Source organism: Saccostrea echinata, unplaced genomic scaffold (assembly GCF_033153115.1).
Source record: "Saccostrea echinata isolate AGI-Se365-2 ecotype Australia unplaced genomic scaffold, CSIRO_AGI_Sech_v1 ptg000009l, whole genome shotgun sequence".
Taxonomy (NCBI): domain Eukaryota; kingdom Metazoa; phylum Mollusca; class Bivalvia; order Ostreida; family Ostreidae; genus Saccostrea; species Saccostrea echinata.
This window is the reverse complement of record NW_026889758.1, coordinates 25,821,400-25,838,187: the sequence shown is the minus strand read 5'-3', so window position 1 is coordinate 25,838,187 and position 16,788 is coordinate 25,821,400. Positions and strand designations below refer to the sequence as shown.

At 32.6% G+C, this 16,788-nt stretch overlaps 1 protein-coding gene across 1 annotated transcript in view; it reads right to left on the bottom strand.

The window, feature by feature from the left end:
- The window catches only part of LOC133182108 (cleavage and polyadenylation specificity factor subunit 2-like), a 117,560-nt gene that overhangs the window by 78,756 nt on the left and 22,016 nt on the right, over positions 1-16,788 (bottom strand). The window lies entirely within an intron of this gene.

Sequence of the window (16,788 nt, the reverse complement as noted above, 5' to 3'; positions counted from 1 at the left end):
CACACGGGCGACTCTTTATATTTGACAAGTATTTCTACGACTTCTTCACAATCAAAGATAGTAATCTAGAGTGTTGCAAAAGTAGATTAGGCCATTCAAAGTTTTTTCTATGTTTAGCGTCCGCGTGCGCCTAAGTTTTGGACACCCAATATCAGAAAAAACAAACAAAATCAGGAGTCCTGAAACCGATTATACTGGTCAAAATCTTTAAATTCAGTCAATTTCTCTAAATATTTGTCTACAATATGTCATGTTAGGTAAACTTTAAGCATTTAATATTCTGATTTTGCTTAAGAATATATCTAACTATGAGAAAAATAGATTAATGAAATCAAATTCTTTGATTGACCTCATTTTTATGATTATCAATTCTTTGTTTTATTTTTTGCTTTGTGTGTTTTTTGCGAATAGGTAGGTAGGTTTTTGAAAGACGGGTGGACGCTAAACAGAGAAATAACTTGGAATGGCCTTATTCATTTGAAAACTGTTAGCAGAGTGCACAATAGCATACATTTAATAATTATATGCTTTATCAAAAATTTCACTATTCATGAATCAACTTATTTGTAATATACTTGAATATACATCTAAAAGTCAATTGTGTCTCATAGTTAGTACACATATCATTTATATGAAGTTATCATATCAACCTGCCTGAAACATGATTTGTAGAATGGGTTAACAGATCGACACTTTTCTGATCTCATCAAACCTAGAAAACTGACCACTCCGCAATCTTTCAGCCCCCTACTGGAAATTCTCTATAGTAGCTATCTTTGTGATATGATTGTGGTAACTTATAATGAAAATACAACAAAATAAAGCCCAAAATATGAGAAAAAGAATCAGTAATAATAATGTGGGACAACTATATGATTATCTGTTTACAACCTGTCAGATATGTAGTATCTTTGTATCAAATATATGGGATGATAATACAATTTTCAATTCTTCAATTATTGTTTTTATCTATTATAATTATATTTTCAAAAATTTGTGTATTTCAGCAAAATTTGATGATGCCCTATTCATATAAAAGGCCAGAATTTATTGAATGCAAAATCTAAAACATTCCTTGCAGGCAGGCCAACTACAAAAAAAAAAAAAAAAAAAAAAAAAAAAAAAAAAAAAAAAAAAAAAAAATTTAAAAAAAAAATCTTCAAAAAACAGGTTAGTTAAAAAAGTTTTATGTACCAATTACATGGTCAAGCCAAAAGTCAACTCTGGTTTTATTTAAAACATCTCAACTTCATTTTCCTACATGTGAAGTGAGAAGACGATGATCAAAATTGGTCACCCTGAACAGAGACAAGAGGCCCACAGACAAGGCTGCTCACTTTAGACACATTGGTCCTGCTTACCTTTTAGATTTTCAATATACTTTCATATAAACTTAAACCTACTGTTGCTCCATCATGGCCCCAAGTGAGTTAACTTGTAATTAGTTCAAAGACTACTGTATATACAGGTCATTTTTGCTTCATTCTATTTTCACCCTTTCACACATTAAAACAATTTTATTCTGTTTTAAGGTACTGTATTTCTATACTCCGCACTTAAAGGACTCAATCTTGAAAAATCTGCTTTAATTTATAAGATAGACATACATTCCAGCAATGGATAGACATAAGAAAAATTATATGTCAATATCTTTATTTTCTGCTATTGCCTCTCAGAGTATATACCCCAAAATGCAAAATACTGAAATTTATGAAAATGTACCTGTCCATGAATTTGTCTATATATAAGAATTAAAATCTAAACAGTCAACTTTAATACACAAAATAGAATAGAAAAGTGTTAATGAACCATATATAATTATCATTGTTTTGTGTGAATTATTATAAATATGTGCACTTTGTTAGGTAAATGCATCAAAATTTAGTACGAGAAAATATGCTTCACAGGTCAATCTTGGTCATTTTTTAATATTTTTATGGACTCAGTTTTCGAAAATTTGCTTTCTTTTCACTAAATAACATCTAACAAAAAGAATAAGCTAAAAAAATTATAGTTGACGCATTATCTTTTTTATGGTATGAGCTCTGCATTAAAGGGACCCCCATGAAATTTTTCTTCCAAAAGTAATATATTGCCACATTTTACTATAATACAGTTAGCCTTTGAGTGTACATTTGTATCTACAAAGTTGTACATATTTAAAACAATAATAATACACACCCAGTACCTATTGTCCCTAAAAATTATCTTGTTTTGCATAAAAAAAAAACTCTTTTCAGTAAATTAGAGACAATGAATCAACACGTGATTGACTGATTCTCACAAACTGGATGATCTGGTTACAGAAAGTAAGTTTGCTGCAAGTGAATCAACTATTTTTATATACTAGTATTCCAAGAATATTTTAGCATTATGATTTAATGGGATGGGGGATGAGGGGTGGAGGTATGGGTGTAATGTGATAATAATTATTCAAAGAAAATATTGTATTGTTTGCAGTAATAAACTTATTAAATTTGTCTGTGTCAAATCGTACCAATTCCTTTTCTTGCAAACTTTAACTTGTGCAAAAGTCTAGGCCTGTCTGACGCATCAACTTTGAAACATGTAGCATACTCATGGTCCATGTTATCGGCATATTCTTATCCACAGAAATGTCATTTATATTATTAACTTTATTACCTAATCATGTCTCTGTAAATGAAAATTATTTCCAGCCTTCCCTTTTTAATTAATTTCTTCTTAAACTGTATAATCAATGTTAATAAGTTTGTTGATGCGACCGACTTAGAGCAAAATCATTACTGGATTATAATTTGAGGAGAAGGACACTGAGCTGAAAAAATACTTGTCATTCAATTTTTTTCATATTTTGTATATTTCTAATTCAGTATGTCCTACATATCTTAAAGCAGTTATATCATTAGGTTTCTTACCTTATTTTGGAGATATTGATTGACAAATACTATGCTCTACAGTATCTAAGTGGAGTTTTAATTCTCCATGTTTCCGGACTCATTACTCTGTCCATAATGGGATTTTTAAAGCAGATATAAAATTTATTAAAGTGGACATGTATCTTTTAAAATATTTCAGAGTGTAAATAGATTTAAAATTCGAAAAAGCAAGTTTTGTCTATCACAAGTTGCATCTGGATATGGAAAATTACGCATCTTTTAAGACAACTTAAATAACAAGAGGGCCAAGGGCCACATCACTCACCTGAGCACATTGGCTAGGCAAAAGCACAAATCAGTTCAGTATAGAGAAGATTAGGGGGGGGGGGGGGGGGGGTTAAAAATTTTTTCCCCATATACCGGTAGTCCTTTGTAAAAATTTGATCCCCATTGTAGCTCCTCCCTATCCCAGGGGTCATCATTTGGACAACCTTGAATCTACACTACCTGAGGATGCTTCCATATCAATATGACTAAACATAGATTTTCTGTTCTTGAGAAGAAATATTTTTTCTATATATTCTTATGTAAAACTTTCTACCCCCCACTGGGCCCCACCCTACCCCTGGGGGTCATCATTTGAACAAAATTGAATTTACACTACCTGAGGATGCTATTATATCAAAATGACTAAACACGATTTTCAGTTCTTGAGAAGAAGATATTTTCCTATATATGTTCCTATGTAAAATTTTCGATCCCCCATTGTGCCCTGATCCTATCCCTGTGGGTCATCATTTTAACAAACTTGAATCTACACTACCTGAGGATCCTTCCATATCAAAATGACTAATAATGGCTTTGCAGTTCTTCAGAAGTAGATATTTTCCTATATATTTCTATTTATTGCAGTTCTTCTTCAGTAGATATTTTCCTATATATTTCTATTTAAGACTTTGATCCTCCATTGTGGCCCCACCCTACCCCTGGGGGTCATGATTTGAACAAAATAGAATCTACACTACCTGAGGATGCTTCACATAAAAATGATCAATCAGGGCTTTGCTGTTCCTGACAAGAAGATTTTTAAAGATTTTTCCTATATATTTCTATGTCAAATTTTGATCCTCCATTGTGGCCCCACCCTACCCCCAGGGGTCATGATTTGAAAAAACTTGAATCCACACTACCTGAGGATGCTTCCATATAAATATAACTCATCATGGCTTTGCTGTTCTTGAGAAGAAGAGTTTTAAAGGTTTTTCCAATATATTTCTATGTAAAACTTTGATCCTCCATTGTGGCCCCTCCCTACCCCCAGGGGTCATCATTTTAACAAACTTGAATCTACACTACCTGAGGATGCTTCCATATAAATATGCCTCATCATGGCTTTGTTGTTCTTGAGAAGAAGATTTTTAAAGATTTTTCCTTTATATTTCTATGTAAAACTTTGATCCTCCAATGTGGCCCCACCCTACCCCTGGGGGCCATGATTTTAACAAACTTGAATCTACACTACCTGAGGATGCTTCCATATAAATATGACTCATCTTGGCTTTGCTTTTCTTGAGCAGAAGATTTTTGAAGGTTTTTCCTATATATTTCTATGTAAAACTTTGATCCTCCATTGTGGCCCCGCCCTACCCCCGGGGGTCATGATTTGAACAAGCTTGAATCTACACTACCTGAGGATGCTTCCACATGAGTTTCATCTTTCCTGGCCCTGTGGTTCTTGAGAAGAAGATTTTTAAAAGATGCTATTAATTTTTCACTAACTCTTTATTATCTCCCCTTGAAAGAGGGTGTGGCCCTTCATTTGAACAAATTTGAATCCCCTTCCCCCAAGGATACTCTGTGCCAAGTTTGGTTGAAATTGGCCCAGTATTTCTAGAGAAGAAGATGAAAATGTGAAAAGTTTACGACAACGACAACAACAACAACGACAGACAACGGACAAATTTTGATCAGAAAAGCTCACTTGAGCCTTCGGCTCAGGTGAGCTAATAAAAAAATGTAAAAAATTCTATCATTCAATATTTTTTCATTTACGTTGAAATGCAAATCCTTCAAATTATTGATTAACTGTAAAAATTTGGAATGATGAAGCTGACCTCAATATTTCACAGGACATCATTAAAGAGGACATAAGCATGACAAAAAACGTGTCATGTTACATTTCTTGAGTACCGGAAAAACCAACTGTGATGTCACACGTAAGCTAAATAAGCGAAATAAGATAAACCTACATAAGATTTCCGTCATCAGCCATGCAAATATAATTTTTGTGTTCCCCGTTTCTCAAAATATTTCATCATATACAGATTATGACCTGTTTTTACATAATAATACTGCCCCCGTGTTCACCGAGTATGATCTTGCTGTACTAACAGATCGTGTATGACGTCACCGACTTGTTGGACGCACAGTTTAGGAAACATAGGAGTGGATCAATCTTTTTCATAATTTGTTAATGTTTATCAGAATGTTGAAACTTTTTCCTTTTTTTTCATATAAGATGGTAATTAAAGTTAAAATACTGTCAAAAATTTATACAAGAACTGACGCTTTACACGTTTTGCACCTATATCAACGGAGACTATGACGTAGTTAAACAGAGTCATGTGACCATGTGTCCTTCTCCTCCTTAAAACGCCAAGTAAAAGTCAAACCAATATAGTTAAAAAAGCACATCTAGGAAATAGGAAGCGTCGTTCTGGTTTTACTATCCGCTAGTGACATAGTGCGAGTATTGGTCTACTTTAAATTCACCCAGACACAGTTGTGTCAAAGGACAATGCTGTCTTCTTTGAATTCGCCCCATTTGAAATTCACCCACTTGTGACAAGGGCAAAAGGTGTGAAAACAAATCATGGGGCGAAAATTTCAAACGTATATAACTGCTCTGCATAAGGTGACATGAAAAATGAAGTCATAAAAGCCCTACTGTAGAAATAAAAAGTTTTATGGGCATTAGTTTACTTTGCAATTTGCATTTGATTTAACCATTGTGTGAACACAATTTCATGGGCATTAGCTTAATACACATTATTTTACTTTGCATTAATTTACTGTGAATTAAATATTTAATGCACATTCATGTGAACAGGGTTTAAATATGGCCCTTATGTCCTGAGGAGATTTTTTTGCTTTATTCCCATATATATATAACTTTTAAACTCTATTAAGTCTGGCCCTATCCAAACACAACCTTAGAAGAAATTTTTTTAAATGATCCAAACCTACTTTTACATTGTATTTCTTAATTATCTCACTTTAAAAATGTGACTACAGGATACAGAATATGTATACAACATAGACAGACAGACAGACAGATGGATGCAGGACACTTTTCAATCAGAAAAGCTATCTTGAGCTTTCAGCCCAGTTGAGCTAATACAAGCTTTTGGTTTATAAACTTCAAAGTTAAAGCCATGTTAAAATCTCATCCTCCTTTACCTGCATGTGATGTTAAAACATAAATAAATAATGGAATAGGTGATATTGTTTTTGTTTGTTTATTAATCTCAAGGTCAAAGGTCAAGGCTAAAACCCTGATGGCAGTATTTGAAATATCTTATCCTGATAAACTTGTGTGTTGAGTTCAAAGATTAATATATCATGAAGTCACTTGCAACTGAGCAATCCTCAACATCATTAAATTCTTGATACAAATGGACAGAATGGAAAGGCATCATTAATCTACAGACTGATTTTTTGCTTTGCAATCTGGCCAGATTTCAGCTAAGACAAATGAAATATTATCCTCCTCCAAAAATGAAGACAAATTTTGAGAAATTAGTTATATACATTATCATTTCATCATTTATAAAATGCTAAGAATTGTGGCCAATTACTTAAGGACATACGCAACGTAGTTTGAACTTCATTGTCTTTTTCCCTGGAGTTGAAGAGTTCCAATACTTAAGGAACTGTGTGCTACATTTTAGTGTCTATATATGCTGTTGTGCACTTCTTCTAAAACAAGTTTGGATAAACAAAACATCTACAATATATGTTTACTAATTTTTGTGTATTTTTCTTTGAATTATACAAGAATTTTCATCAACTGATATCTTTTCAAGACCCCTGGTAATGTATGCTGATTTTTTTGTCTATGAACATCTGATGGCACTAAAATCTTAAATTAAGAATATCTTGAAAAATTATCAGTAGGTAAGGTACGTTGCGTATGTCCTTAATGATAGATGCAAAAGTGAACATATTTTGAAGATCTTCTTGTTGACACAGCTGTCATCATCTCATTTCTAAATCCACCAGATAAAACATGTTCAAGTGAACTACAAAATGACCAATGATAAATTGATAAATAAAAGTGATGTTTTAGCAGGTGCAATAAATCTGCAAATTCAGAAACTGGGGGGGGGGGGGGAATGCAGCAAAATCATAGAAATTAAACAAGAAAAATGAGATGATTTATTTGTTATTTGGTTTGCGTAAGAGCATGTATTTCCTAATACACAAAATCCAGATCTGCAGAATAATCATCTAGCTTAACTCCCAACCACACTGGAGCTAAAAGGCAGCAAATTCTAGTAGTTGACAAAAATGCAATGACTAACAACTTTAAAGCAGCTAATAAACTTGTACAACTTGCAGACAGACCAAATAAAATAGAATTTTAGATTCTCATCCAAATTAATCTGCCCCTCTCAAGGTGTCCATGCAGTCCCAATCATCTGTATTTTTTTGTTGATGTTTGTTTGATTTTGTTATCAAAATCTTTATTACATCTTAACTGAATAAAAATACTATGATAGCCATAGATTGAGACTTGATAAGTTTAAGTGATAATTTGATACATCATGGTAGCATCAGCAAGTCTTAAAGAGATTTGAACAACACAAAAGTAGCAAAAACAGATGAAGAAATCATAGGTAAAAAATTACCAAATCTTGTAGCAATCAGCAGTTGTTAATAAAAGCCAATATGGGGCCACACCACTCACTTGAGTAACTATAGCCAAAGCAAATATTAATGCCCTGTTCACATGGAGAGTTTAATTTGAATTAAACGTAAGTTACTGCAAATTGAATTTGAACTGCATTCACACAGAGAATTTAATGCGAATTAGTTTAATTCCAATTAATTTACTGCCCATCAAATTACTTTGCATTAGCTCCTGTGAAATATTTCATTAGATCCATATTTCTTAAAGAGAAATGACAGAATAAAACTTTTTGAATACAAAAGTCACAAACCATGACAAAAATGTGTGATTAACTCCTATTCTGGCTGGTAGTATAGAGCAATGGAGTTTTACATGCATGCTTAAGTTAAAACTACATGGCATTTAACTAGCTTATAGTTCATGTTGACTTTTACTCACTTTTGGGGATTGCAATGAGACACCAACCTCCCGTGACTACCCTAATGGATGCTTATATTGACTAATGTCAGCTTCGAAAGTTGGCACCTAGGAAAAAATTGCCTGGCAACTAAAAATTTGCATTGGAGACTAAATTTTTTTGATTAAGAGCCAGCTGGTGCCTAAATTTTAGAGGTCACTTAGAAGTCTGTATGATGCAGCTGTCCTTCATAATTATTTATATGTCCTCATTTCTTTCTTTTTTCCTTGTGGTTTCATTGTGTTTGTTTGTTGTTTAACATCTCTCTCGAGAATTTTTCACTCATATCGAGACACCACTACTTGCCGGTGGAGAGCTGCAAATTTTGACTTCTACTTGGCACCAAGGGCCATTGAACAGTGAGGGATCATTTTCGTGCCAGCACCTACTGCAACACTGGACCTCGGCTTATATGGTCTCATCCAAAGGACCGGTCTCCATGTCCCACAGTGGGATTCGAACCCACGACCTAAGGATCAACTTTTACTCTGCGACTCTAGAGCAAACACTCTAATCACTGTGCCACGCAGGCGACAAGGTTTCATTGTTTCATTGTTTGTTGCCAAATTTTGTACACATATAAATTTGTTATTATATCATATATTTAATTTTTTTTCACAATTGAACTATGAAGACTTTTTATATACTGTCGGTACCTCATGTACCACTGAATGTTGGTGTTAGTGTTATAAATGAACTTGAACTTAATAGCTGTTTGGAATACTTCAGTGGTACAAACACATTGTGTTTGACAGGCCTTGTTTCTTCTGCACCCTGATTATGACAACATTAGACATAAACATGGCACTTAGGTTAATGCCCAGCAAATTAACTCAGGTTCACTCTGCAATAATACAGTTATAATTCTTACAGAATATAATTAGTTTTTGGTGATGAAATATCCTCTAACCAGAGGTTAATAAGGATTGATACTAAACATCAGATGGAATCTTTGTCACTGACATTGAAAAACTTACTTGTTTGCTACTTTACAAAATACACATTTACTGATGCAGAACTTTTGTATCTGTATGTAAACATTAGTTTTTGAAGAGCTACTTAGGTATACACCCATACTACATATGCCATAAAATTAAAACCGCTACATGTTTATCAAAGAATTTTCAAACTTTTAATTAACATAATCTTTTCTATCTATGTAATAATCTATAAATTATAAGTTTAATTATTTTTAATAAATTGTTGATGTTTTTGTAAGTTATGGTAAGTCTAGGCAGCACAACCTAGAAGATGATGTTTTTTCTACCCAAGTATAACTAAGAAAAAAATCCTTTGATATGAGCAATTGTCATCCAAAATTCCCGTTAATTCACTCATGTGGTATGACACAATTGTTCTGAAAATTTGCAATTTTTACCTCATTCTGTAAGTTCTATGAAATTTTATCGTAAATTTTATATGGAGTGTCCAAACAATTAAGGGCTTGTAATGACGTCAAAAAAGGGGGAGAGGTTTCTTTTTCCAACAATCTATAAAGTTTCAAACCTGGAAAAACTGGCATAGACCTTTGAAATGTTTAAACAGGTTACAGAGAAATAAAATCCATCCAGAGTACTTGTTTTTAAATGCCAAAAGAGTTTCAAAGAGACTAATGTTGATTTGTACATATAATCTGGGTGTTCAAAGTTAGTCATGTCTAAAAGTGACATGGATCATGAGTGATAGATTTTGAGCTCCGACATTAGCAAATTATGCTGGCATGATCAAGTGAGGAGCTTTCACTAGATCCATTTACAATATTATATGCATTAAAATAAGCTGTACAATGTATATCCTAATTGTTGAATCTACTAAATAGATACAAGGTCAAGGATGGAAATTTACTGTAAACCAACTTTTAGTCGCGTGCGAGAAATATTCATAAGTTTCGCGACCTATGATAAATCGTGAATGATAATTGCCGTGAACCATTTATTTTGCTTTGTATTTGTAGAGTATGAGAATGTTTCCTCAGTCGCGAAAATTAATCGTCGCGGATTGATTTCAAACTGACGAATCGCGAATAAAAGATGACACGAATAATAGTTGGTTTACAGTATATAAAGCACTAAAAATAACCAACGACACGAACAATAGAAATTGTCATATATGGAAAATTTCTATTGTTCGTGTCGTTGGTCATTTTTAGTGCTTTATAAATATATATATATATATATATATATATATATATATATATATATATATATATATATATATATATATATATATATATATATATTTATTTATTTATTTATTAGAAAATTATGTATGCCACCATTAGGGATAATAAAAATAATTTTTCTGAATAAAAATAGTTCTTCTAAATAACTCAAGAAATATTTCTTCAATAATTGCTAATCATTCAACAAGGATATTGACCTTTGATATAAATACAAGATAAACAAGGAATCATTTTTTATACACAAAAAATGGAAACAATTTGAAACCAAAAAAAATATTAACATTTTTCTTCAATATACTGGCATTGAATAATTTCTCATCATCAATTTATTTTATATTAGGCTGATTAACTAAGACATTTTCATATTTATCATTCAAAAATACATAATCATATTGATATTCTCCTCCGAGTGTCTGGTGAAGTTTCCAAATGTCTTGTAAACTGCCAAAAACAGTTTATATAATTGCTTCAGCTGTCAAACTCTTTATTCCACTACTTTAATGTGTTATACTATTTCTGCCAACTTAATAAAGGCCAACAGACTTTAATGCCTTTAGTCCCAAAGGTTCAATGGATTTATTATGGCCAGACACATATTGTGTTGTAACCACTACAGATTTCTGGATGTTCACTCTCAGATTTCTTGGATTCTGAATTACATTGGCAGACAAACTAATGAACTAACAAGATTATTTGGGACATTGGTCATATAAAATTAATCAGTGCTTGACATTAAAACATTCAGCACATCTTGGATTTTATTACCACATTAGCAACAATATATCCCTATGCATCACTATTTATGACAAAGGAATTTATCCAATGTAAAATCCTTTTAATTTTTTCTTCTTGGAATTAGCTTTTGGCATGTTGTAGGAATCGTATAAAAATGGACCTTGCGTCATACAAAGGTTCAAAATAAAGCTATTTTCACAACAATTTGCAGTTCGCACTGTCCCTTAAATTATTTAAAGTTTCTAAGTTTTAGGAATATTTTTATATTCAGATCAATGCACTACATTTATATAGCATTAAATTCATTAAATATCTACACATAAAAATTTTCCCCCATGGGAAAGAAATTCTAAGTTTTTGTTTTATTTTATCAAAATAACTGCCTAGCAAGAGGCCCATAGGTCACAATGCTCATCTGAGTCATATAGCCCTTCTGTTCTTTTTCAGTACATTTCCCCTATACATTCTTATGTAAAATTGAAATCATATATTGTGATCCCAACCTACCCAAAGGTGTCATGATTTCAAAAAACTTCAGGGTTGTCCCTAAGAATTGAAATAGAACGGGACATTTAAAAAGTAGAAGGGGAACTGGGGTTCCTCCCTTACTGGGGAGTTTAGGAGGAATACCGAAATAACCGGGGGATTACATCATTATAGGTGGGGAAATTCTCCAGCCCCCTGGTCTTAGAGACAACCCTGAACTTGAATCTACACTACCTGGAGATGCTTCCATATAAATATGACTAATCATGGCTTTTTATTCTTAATAAGAATACTTATACTTTTCCTATATATTCTTATGTAAAATTTTGATCCCTCATTGTTACCCCACCCTAATCCCAGGGGTCATGATTTGGACAAATTTGAATCTACACTACATGAGGATGCTTCCATATTAATATGATTAATCATGGCTTTGCTGTCGTAGAGAAGATTTTGCCTATATAGTCCTATTTTAAACTTTGATCCCCCATCATGGTCCCACCTTATCCCTGGGGGTCATCATTCAAACAAACTTGAATCTAACTACCTGTGGATGCTTCCATATAAATATAACTAATCATGATTTTGCTGTTCTTGAGATTTTTTGTAAAGCCTTGATCCTTTACTGGGGCCCCATCCTACCCCCAGGGTCATGATTTGAACAAACTTATATCTACACTACCTAATGATGCTCCTTTATAAATATGACTAATCAATTTGACTTTGCTGTTCTTGAGAAGAAGATTTTTATAAAATTACTTCTATATATTCCTACGTAAAACTTTGATTGCCCATTGTGGCTCTACCCTACCCCTGGGGGTCATGATTTAAACGAACTTGATCTACACAATCTAAGGATGCTTCTTTAAAAATATGACTAATTATGGCTCAACTGATCTTTAAAAGATTTTTTCCTTTGTAATCCCATTTAAAACTTTGATGGCCCTTCACATGGATCATGATTTGTACAAACTTGAATCTACACTATGTCAGGAAGCTTTCAAATAAGTTTCATCTTTTCTGGTCTAGTAAAAGAAGATTTTTAAATAAACAACCCAATTTGTACTATTTCTTACTTTAGGGTTTGGGATCAGAAGAGGAAAATCTGAAAAGTTTATGACAATGCTGACAACAACAATGACAATGTCAGATAAAGGACAAATACCAACTTAAACCTTTGGCTCAGGTGAGCCAAAAATGTATTTACTTCTTAGCATAAAACCTAAATAATGTAAATACAAGATATTATGACCATTAAACATTGCATCGCAACTACTTTTTTGTGGTATGCAAGTTATCACAGGATTTATCTGCATTGCCCCTGTTCTAGACTTCTTTTAAAATGGGCCTGCATCTATAGGATCCACTTTATGTCACTGCCAGACTTCTTGGTAAACCTATTGAAGTCTACTAGATGTAGGAAGATTAATCATTTCAGGGTTTAATGGTTAGGGTAAGCAATATGATTCTCATGAAATATTAATAATCTGTGACACTTCAATGCAATCAATGACAATGATTTCTGAAAACCTTGAACTTTACCTGGTGCTTTCTCATAATAGCACAGGGTGAATACTTTATGTATGTGCTGGGAACAATAAAGTCATAAAGTTTAAAATTATTGTTAATATCTACTGCAGTTTTTTTCATAGTTTAGTGTCTGTCTCGGTTAACATTGCAAGTGAAAATCTCCTCCCATTAACTAGTTTATTTCTTCTTCCTGTGTTTGATTATCACTTTTCACAATGTTTCTGACATGCTTAGTAAACAATTAGTCACTTATTTGATACAACTTCCAAGTAATTATTTCTGTTTCTTTTGATATAATCCCAGTACTAAGTAGAGTCTTCCAGGGAACACATTTGGGCTGGGTATCAACTGGGAATTTGTTTTGCGATATATTGCAATATTTTTTCACTGTATTGCGATATGTATTGCAATATTTTCAATAACAGTTAAAATGACTTTTTCTTATTTTATTAACCTCCTTTTATAAGGAGAGTGTATATTACTATTATAAATGCATATTGTAACAAGAAAGTTCTTTTTTATTTCACTACAGTTTTGCAACGAAATACAACCATACAACAGCAACCTTACTGTTTGGCACCATTGACAACGTTTCTGACATCTTAAATTTCATATTTTACTTTAGAAATTCCAAGCTCAAGCATTTTGCCGGTATATTGGTACTGAGAAAAAGTATCGCAATACAATATTTTTTGTCAACTATATATATAAATCACAATATACCAGAATATCGACATTATTGACAATTTTATTCACGATTCATTAGATTGAATCGTATTTTAGATGCATTTTGATAGAAGAATCCCACTGCAAGACTTGGGAGACCAGTCCTTCGAATGAGACTGTGTAAACCGAGGTCCCATGTCGCAGTAGGTGCTGGCACATAAAGAGCCATCACTACTCAATGGCCCTGAGTGCCAAGTATAGATCTAAATTTGCAGCCCTTCACCGGCAAGTGGAAGCGTCTCCATACGAGTGAACAATTCTTGAGATTGACATTAAACAACAAACAATTATGATAGAAGGAAACAAATTCAAAGTTGTTTTCAGTCTTGTTTCACTGAAACCAGTAACTTCATCTATGTGAAAATTGATTAGAAGATATTGATTAGAATGAATTGAATTTTAAAATTATTCTACAAACTATTTGTCCCAAAAAATCACATTTTCAAAATTTATTCAAGGTTTTACCAATGCCAAACCTGACCAAAAAATGAACTGAAAACAGAGATTTTGTACCGTACTGTATCAAACCGACAAAAAATACCGCGGTGAACAATTTCACTCCGAAACACCTGACAAATCAATGGCAGCAAATTCTGCAACATCGTCCACTATTCTCCTGTGATTGTCAACATTGTTATTTTCTCCCAGCAACTTTTTACCCAATATTTAGCATGAGTATCTATAAAATGCCATGTTTGACATGCTCTTAGACCTCCTCAAAACTACAGGAGCTCCTGATTACAACTCCATATTATAGACTGTAGTCTATATAAACATTCTTCCAACTGACAATTGTGTCTTGTCACATGCATTCAAGTAATAAACAAAAGCTGACTTTAAAATATTGCATTTCTTGTTATGTAATTATTATGTTCAGTATGCTTAACACACTGTATCTTGATGTCATTTTCAGAGTTACTTCGAAATAAAAATTACTAAGTGACATCACAATATGTGTATATTTTCCTAATCTTTTCAATTATATCAAAATTAAGTTCCACTATGTGGTTAATATTTTATCAGACCATTTTCAGAGCTTTTCAAATGCCCCTCTTATGTAATATTATATTACAGGGAAAAGAGTACACTCTTCAACTCTTTAAATCCCAGATATTGGAATTTAAGTTAACCACTGTAGTGTTCAGCATTGTCGTTGAAGACATCTTTTTTTGTTAGGAAGTAATTTTGAAATTAAAAAAAAAAAAAAAAACAGAACTAAAATGATGATTGGAATAATTCCACACCGAGTGAACTGAACCACGATATCACCTTAATATATTGTGAATTGAACCATGATAAAATGTACCATGATATATCATCTCTCCAACTGATTGTTGCACTTTTCGCCAAAATAAAAGTTTTCATGGATATACATTCAGATATGCATATAGACAGACAGACAAAGTTATATGAACCAAAAACCTATAGATGTCTTCCTCTTACATAAAGTACTTCTGTATAAAGAAGATGGGTGAACAAGGCGAGCACAATCCCTATAGTGCGACAAACATGGAGGTGAAAAATTAAATCTCAATTATAACAAAATTTTCTTTGATATTTCATCTAAAATTAAAGTATACTTTATGTAATATCTCCACAATTTGCAAAAATCTCACCAAGACTGAAATTATTTGCCTTAAGGAAAAAACATACACACACTAAAGAGGGCAAAAAGGATCATTTTTTCATATTATAACACAATTTTTCGATATGAGTGGGTCTTCGCTCCATATTTTTGAAAGTTTATCCTTAAAGTTTGTGTAAAAATATACATTTTTTGATTAACATAAACATGGAGTAAAGACCCAATCTACCTTAAAAACACACTTTTATGACAACATTCGCATCTTTCTGAGAAATTATTCAAGGGTCATATCACAGACTTGATTTAAATGCCACCATTCATCAGGAGCTCTGTAGCGCAGTGGTCAGCGCGTTTGTCTCAAAGGAAAATGATACTCAGGATTTTTATTGCTTGGGTTCGAACTCCACGAATACCACATTATTATTTTTTTAATACCAGAATAATTTTTGTTGAAAAAAATGTCCTCAGAAAAGTTTTATTCATCATAATTTCATAAATTTCAATAATGATAACTTTACTCTATAAATACTAAATTCACAAATTGATTATGATTTTTTTTATATATCTGAAGTTATAGCCATTCTGCGCGCCTTGTTAAAATTCACTCATCTTCTTTGGAAACATTTCGTTGGAAACTATTTTAGTTATCTTGTCATGAAGGTCCCTAATGAAAGACAAATGAAAAACAAAGCAAGAAGAGATTAATGGCATTTCTACTCTCAAAATAATACTTATTCCTTTTCTGCATTACTTTTGGTTATCAATCTGAGAAAAGAGAATTTCTGTCATTGGAATGAATCCTACTGCAATTTATCCAATTACTCAAAACTTCAATTCAACACCACTGATTTCAGTAATGTAAACATAGCAAAAACTTTGAATGTTCATACAAAATCAATACAACTAAATGTGTTTCTGTTTTTCCTTGACACATTCTACAAATGCTAAATGAAACAGAACCCATATAAACACAGATAAAAAGAGTTCAAAGGAAACCTAAGACGACAATTGCTAAACACAGCTGAAAGACATTTCTGCCAGCAATGACAGTGTTTTATGTTTATGTTACAATGGTTTCAATGGTCTAGAGAATAGGTGACTTTCCCAAAAGAAATATACAATTCAGTTTCTATAACAATAAACAAGTGACACTTTTGTATATAAAAAATAAATAAAAAATCTAAGCAAATCTAGAAATAAGTAAAACGCACCTTCTTAACGTAGGTCGCGGGTTTGCTGACGTCGTTAAAACTGGGTACGCAATTATATGATTTGAGCGACTTTCTTGTGCACATTTGATTATGACGTCACAATGAG